Source organism: Lissotriton vulgaris, chromosome 1_1 (assembly GCF_964263255.1).
Source record: "Lissotriton vulgaris chromosome 1_1, aLisVul1.2, whole genome shotgun sequence".
Classification (NCBI taxonomy): domain Eukaryota; kingdom Metazoa; phylum Chordata; class Amphibia; order Caudata; family Salamandridae; genus Lissotriton; species Lissotriton vulgaris.
In genome coordinates this window covers 255781576-255788312 of record NC_141685.1, presented here as the reverse complement: position 1 = coordinate 255788312, position 6737 = coordinate 255781576, and the positions used below count along the sequence as shown (strand labels likewise).

Here is a 6737-nt window from a genome sequence, read left to right as displayed (position 1 = left end):
GCCCAGAAGGAATACAGGTGTTCCAGAACCTAGGGCCAGATGTAGGTCGCCAATTACCGGTCGGTAACGGCCGAATTCGGCCGTTACCGACCGGTAATTGGATTTCGAGATGTAAGGCCCTTAATTTTACAGAATCGGTAAATTTATCGATTCGGTAATTTTACTGATTCGGTAATACCCAGATGTAGGTAGCACTGTACACAGTGCTACAGGCCTTTAGGATTCGGTATACAAGGGTAGAAGAAGAGGAAGATGAAGACAGTGTCTTGTGTATCGAAGAGTACAACCTAGGCATTGATTGCAACCGCTCCAAGAAACCGCAGTGTGACTTGGTGATAGGGGGAGTACCAATCAAGATGGTGGCAGATTCAGGGTCCCCGTACACCATAATACAAAGGTCTGTGTGAGATGAAAGTTTCAAAGGCAAAATAGGGCTACAGTTGGAACCTCCAGATATCCGGCCAGTTACCTACACCAGGGAACCCATCCCCATGTTTGGAGTTAGACAATTAAAGTTCGAGTCCAATGAGCACAGTGCGGAGTGCAAGCTGTATGTTGCGGAAAAGGGTCCCTCGGTGCTAGGATGGATGGACAAAGGCGACTTGGGCATACAGTTGGATCCAGGAGGTGCCACTCAAGTCTTGATGACCGGTCCTGAACGACAACCTAAAGTCACAAATTTGAAGGAGGAATTCCCCATAGTGTTCGGTGGCAAAGTAGGGAAACTGACCAAATTCACACACAAGATCGATCTCAAGAGCGATGCAAAACCGGTATCCCACAAAGTGAGAAATATACTCATGGCTATCAGGGATACGGTACAGCAGGAGTTGCAAAGGCTTGAGGAAAATGGAATCATAGAGCTGATAAATTGCGCGGAATGGTTGGCACGCCTAGTGGTGGTGAGGAAGCCCAAAGGCAAGGTCCGTTTATGTGTGGACTTGAGGGAACTGAACAAGAACATTGTAGTGGAAAAATTCCCTCTGCCCAGGATAGATGAGATGCTGACAAGGACCAAAGGGATACAGTGGTTTTCCACAATCGACCTTACCTCAGCGTACCATCAGATAGCCTTGCACCACACCAGTCGTAAACTCACAACATTCATGACACCATTCGGATGCTACCAATTCTGCAGGATGCCCTTCGGACTGGCATCCGCGGCGGCGGTGTTCCAAAAATGGATGCACAGGATGTTCAAGAACCTGAAGGGAGTACAGTACTTTCAAGATGATATCCTGGTGATGGACAAAGACCAAGCAGATCATGGCAAGAAGCTGAGAGAAGTGTTATGGATCCTAGAACGGCATGGCTTCATGGCAGAATGGGAGAAGTGCCGGTTTGGAATGACGTTGGTTACTTACCTGGGTAATGAAATCAGCAATCAAGGTATCACGCCCAAGCAAGCAAATGTTAGAGCCATTTGTGTGGCGCCACCACCGAAGAGTAAGGAAGATGTGAGGTCATTCCTCGGGATGGCTGAGTACTATAGTAAATTTGTACAACACTTCGCAACTAAGACTCACCATCTGCGACAACTAATTTGAGACAAGACGTCATACGTATGGACAGAGGAGGCTCAAGAACAGTTCCGGAGAATCAAAGAAGACATCAGTAAGGCCATGCCCTTGCAGGGATTTGACAAACAGGAAGAGACTGTATTGACAACGGACGCCAGCGAGCGGGGCCTGGGAGCCGTCCTCATGCAGAAAAGGGGGAACGGGGAGATGGTCACCATCAGTTTTGCGTCCAGGGCACTTTCGACCACTGAACAGAAATTCAGTGTAATTGAAAAGGAAATGTTGGCAGCTATATGGGCCATGGGCAACTTTCGGCAATTCATCTGGGGGACCAGATTCAGATTCAAGACAGAATACAAACCCCTGATCAAAGTACTCACATCAAGCGGGCATGAGCATGCCACCCCGCGAATAGCAAAAATGACTGTGAAGCTGTTGGATTACAGGTATGACGTGGAGTACATTCCCGGAGCGAGGAAGAAAGTGGCAGACTATCTCAGTCGAGCATCCGCCATGGTAGAGGCCCCATCACAGGCAGAAGATGAAGAGGACAGTGTTGCATTCATGGAGGACCATGAAAAAGTAATAAGTGAACAGGAGTGGGTGAAAGCGTACGAGGAAGACCATGACATAGAAGGAGTGAAACAATGCATACTCCAGGGATGGCCCAAAAAAGACACATGAAACAGGAGTTGAAGAAGTTCTATGAAGTAAGGGAAGAGTTGTCCATTGGGGACTGTGGCATTTTCTTATTCTGAAGGGAAAAAGTGGTCCCTGCCGGTTCCCTAACACGGATGTTAGTGGCCATTTTGCATGAAGGACACCTTGGCATCGTAAAAACAAAATTGAGAGCGAAAGTGATGTATTGGTGGCCAGCCATGGATAGCATGATTGAAAGATTCGTCCGAGAGTGTGAACAATGCCAAGGAGCGGACAAATCACAAACGTTGATGCGCCCATCGTTGGGAAAATTTGACACCCCGGCAAACTCGTGGGAGGAGCTGTCCATTGATATTCTGGGTCCCGTGCTGGATGCTCATGGAGTACAAAAGTACATAGTAGTGCTCATTGATAGGTATTCGAAATGGCCAGAAATATACATTCAGGAAGATATGGACACAGAGAGAGTGCTATAGTTCCTCATGGCGACTTTCATCAGGGAAGGTATCCAACGTTCCATATTGAGTGACAATGGCCCTCAGTTTATTTCAGAGAAGTGGACCAACTATATGGCAAGGAATGGCATTAAGATAAAGCACACCTCCATATATCACCCGGCTGGCAATGGACTGGCGGAACGGTTCAATCTTGTAGTCATGGGTTCCATTCAAGCCGCGATAGGAGCGGGGAAGGACTGGGAAAAAGAGGTGAAAAGTAACCTATGGGCATACAGGATCACCCCGACATGCACAGGATACCGTCCCTTCCAAATATTGAGAGGACGTGACCCGTTCACGAAAGACAACATAGCATGGAAGGAACGCACAGTAACGAGTGAATGGTCCGCGGCAGTGGTCCATCGTAACTTGGAAAGGGCCCAAAAGATATACACGGAACATTACAACAAGAGAAGGAACGCAAAGGAAACACAGTTGGAAAGAGGGGAATGGGTCAGAGTCAAATTGGCCCAACTGAAAAGAAAAGGAGACAGCAAGTTTAGTGAGCCCTTACAAGTAAAGGAGGTGTATGACAGTGCTGCCCTCCTGAGTGATGGAAAAACATGGTCCCAAGATAGGATGGCGAAATGCAATAGGATACTGCAGTGGGCCAGAGAAGAATCACACCACCAAGGAAACCTGAATCTACAGGAAGTCAGACCACCGTCTCCAGAGGAAGAAGATAACTAAAAAATGGGAGGAAATGAAGTAGAACTGGAAGGTGAGAATGACCCTGAAAGCGTGGAACACCAGAACAGCCCATCCCAGTGGTGAGCAGAGAAACCCCAGGAAAGCCGGAAAGAGGGTAACATCACCAGGAGAAGAGAGCCAAGTGGTCGGCAGGCTACACCGGTGAGGCGAACCTGGTTGAGGAGGTTGGTGGTAAGACCAGCAAGGTATAGAGAGTATGATATGAGAGGTGATGGACAGCCAGAGGGTTGACAGACTTTGAGACATTGCTTTTCCGTGTAAAGAATAAAAGGGAGGAGATATGTAGTGTAGCGGTCTAGTCATTACGCTGCAGCGTAATGACGCGGACCGCAGCCGCCATTTTGAGAGCGGCATCGGAGCGCGGAAAGGACACGAAACTAGACGTGTCTCCAGGCGCTCTCCCGAAATATATAATAAAACACATGGGGGCATATTACCAAGCCATAGCGATAATTATCGCTATTGCTTGGTTAGAGACAAAAATGTACCGCTGATGTGCGGTGATTTTTATCGCAGATAAACCTTAGTATTATCAAGGTTTATCGCAAATGCGATAAAAATCGGCCGCAATGCATGAATATCGCTGAAAAGTCAGTGATATTCATGCATTACCGAGCTAATGCTCTTAGCCATGTTATCCACCTCCCATTGGATAACATGGCTAAGAACTGCTCAGGGCAGGTGTTAGCTTTTGGAGATATTCGCGCTTAGCGCAAATATCTCCAAAAGTTGGTAATAAGAGATAGCGATGTTAGCGACTGTTTCCAGTCGCTAACATCTTGGCACGCCCACTTTGCATGTCGTTAGTGATAAATATCACTGACATGCAAAGTGGGGCCCAAGAGGGTCGCTATCTCCTACTAGCTGTCGCTTTAGCGACAGCTAGGTAATAGGGAGATCATTTTATCTCCGCTTACTTGGTTTTTAAAGCCAAAAAAACGGAGGTAAACCCCCTTGATAATATGCCCCCTAAACTTTATCCAGTTGCCCTGTAGTCTGTGGAGGAGGCAACATAAACACCACACTTATCTCTGCTTTTTTGGCTTTAAAAGCCCAAAAAGCTGAGATAATGGTTTTGCCCTATTTATGAGGTAGTACTAACATGCATTAACGCATGTTAGCAGCCTTTGTAATGACGCTTCGCTTTGCATCTTAATCCAGCAGCGATAGCCGGCGTTACTAAAAATAGCGCTAAGCGCGCTCAGCGATATTTTTCGCCGTGTGTTGTTAATATGCCCCTGAGTACCTGCACTTCTTTCCTTTGAAAGGGTGAATAGGTGCACTTCTCCGCAGTGCTGCGGTGAATGGAATGGTGGAGTACAGGCACTTCTCAGGAGCAAGCAGATACTCTAAATAGTGAGCATCTTCACTTCTATAGTTCCATTTAAAGCAGTGGCGTAGAAGCAAATTCGAGTATGGTCAGAATTACTGAGAGATGAAAATGGCCCTTAAAATGACGGCACAAAATAGATTTATCAAAGTATAAATAACGCATGTCCTGATGCAGCGCTCTCTCTGCATGTGGGGCCCCTGCTCTAGTGGCGGTGAGTAAAGTGTCATTATGGGTCCTATTTAACTTTTAATGCAGGTCACCAATTGGACAAATCTCTGTAGTTCTGCTGTTAGAATTTCTTCTCTGTTGTTCAGTGAGTGGGTTTTAATGGAGCGGTCCCTTTAAAAGTCTACTTCAAACCACCATCGCTACAGACTGTACAGCTCTCAGCAGTAAAAATGTACATATATGTACTATGCGGCCGTCAACTAACGTGGCTCGTTGGTCTAGGGGTATGATTCTCGCTTAGGGTGCGAGAGGTCCCGGGTTCAAATCCCGGACGAGCCCCATTTTATTTTTCTCATATTCAAGATTTTTATTTATTGTGTGTTAAATAAGGAAATAGCTTTAATTTTGTCTTTCTGATTTTTCAATGCCCCTATTTAGAAAAAAAACATTTTAAAAAGAGGGCTCGTCCGGGATTTGAACCCGGGACCTCTCGCACCCAAAGCGAGAATCATACCCCTAGACCAACGAGCCGCTGTGAAGCCTTTCTGCCTAGAGAGTCTAAATGTCTGCAGACAAAGAGATCGTGCTGTATATTTCCGCATTGGTTCTCCACACTGCACTCGAAGTGGAAAAAACATGAGACTTTGTTGAGGGAAGATGCTTGAAGGCACACACAGTAACTTCTGTTAGAAAATGAACATGTCCTTTTGGTTCAAACGATTCAGAACAAGAAGAAATTAATAAAAGAAACTATTTTCCCTTGCACAAGGCTCTTTCCAAAATTATAAATGGAATATACGCGGTAAGGTTGTTACATTTATAAAACGCAAAACAGATGTATCTGATAAAGAGCAGAGATGTCAACGAGCAGCGAGCCCGTTTGGGATCCGCTGCACACAGACTGCACATCCAATTATCAAGCCGATGCACTGTGACAGACGGGCAGCAGGTGGCGCTAAGGAGACAACGAGACAACATGCAACATCGAAAGGGGGAGAAATTAGCGAATTTCAACCTTAAAGAGCTTGCCATGATTGTTCATGATAGAAGCGTTGGTGTTTAAGAACAAAATAGAAATATAGATTTTAAAATCATTAAAAATAAACGAGCCGCCCGAACAGGGACTTGAACCCTGGACCCTCAGATTAAAAGTCTGATGCTCTACCGACTGAGCTATCCGGGCTCGTTGTCCGGCTTTCTGCATGTGTTTCTATATGAAATGGAACAGTGCGTTGATACACTGCTGCTTCCTACTGTTCCATAGCTTTCCTGTTTCCTGAGCCCTTCAGTTTCAGTCCAGACAGGATCCATCAGGGAGTTTCACACCATGACTGTCTCCCCCGCAGTGTGCTCAACCCGCATTCTGCCTGCAGATTGAAGGCTGCTGTTTGCATGTCATCACATTCATATAATACTACAATTGGGAGGAAAGGACTACAGCAAAATACTTCAGTAAGGAATTCAATAGCCGGACACTTGTGAGGGCTTGTGGATTTCAATCTAGACTTTGTGGGCTCTGCTGCCAAGGCCCTCGCTGGCCTACTGATTTCTACACAGGTTCTCATCTACTGCCCCCCTCCTTAGGCCCATCACCCATCTTTCCAGGTCTCGTCTTGCCCTCACATCTGCCTTCCTCGAACTCACCTGTATTACAGCGCTCTCTTGGCCTCTCATGACCCAACCATTCTTTACGTGGCCTCTTAATGGCTCCTCTTGGTCCCTATTGCCTAGCAGGTCTTTATCTCTCTCAATGGATCCCTCTACAGGCCTTCATCTTCCCCTTCAGATTTTTGGCTAACTTCTCACCTGTGGATCCCGGATATACCACCAATCTCCCAGAAGTCCAGA

At 46.4% G+C, this 6737-nt stretch overlaps 3 non-coding genes across 3 annotated transcripts; 1 reads left to right on the top strand and 2 right to left on the bottom strand.

Annotated features, from left to right (window-relative positions):
- Positions 1-5156: 5156 nt before the first annotated feature.
- TRNAP-AGG (transfer RNA proline (anticodon AGG)) lies at positions 5157-5228 on the top strand. The gene has a single exon. It is a non-coding gene; the product is annotated as a tRNA-Pro (tRNA).
- A 120-nt stretch (positions 5229-5348) lies between these two features.
- On the bottom strand, positions 5349-5420 carry TRNAP-UGG (transfer RNA proline (anticodon UGG)). Its single transcript has one exon. It is a non-coding gene; the product is annotated as a tRNA-Pro (tRNA).
- A 579-nt stretch (positions 5421-5999) lies between these two features.
- Positions 6000-6072, bottom strand: TRNAK-UUU (transfer RNA lysine (anticodon UUU)). Its single transcript has one exon. It is a non-coding gene; the product is annotated as a tRNA-Lys (tRNA).
- Positions 6073-6737: the final 665 nt, after the last annotated feature.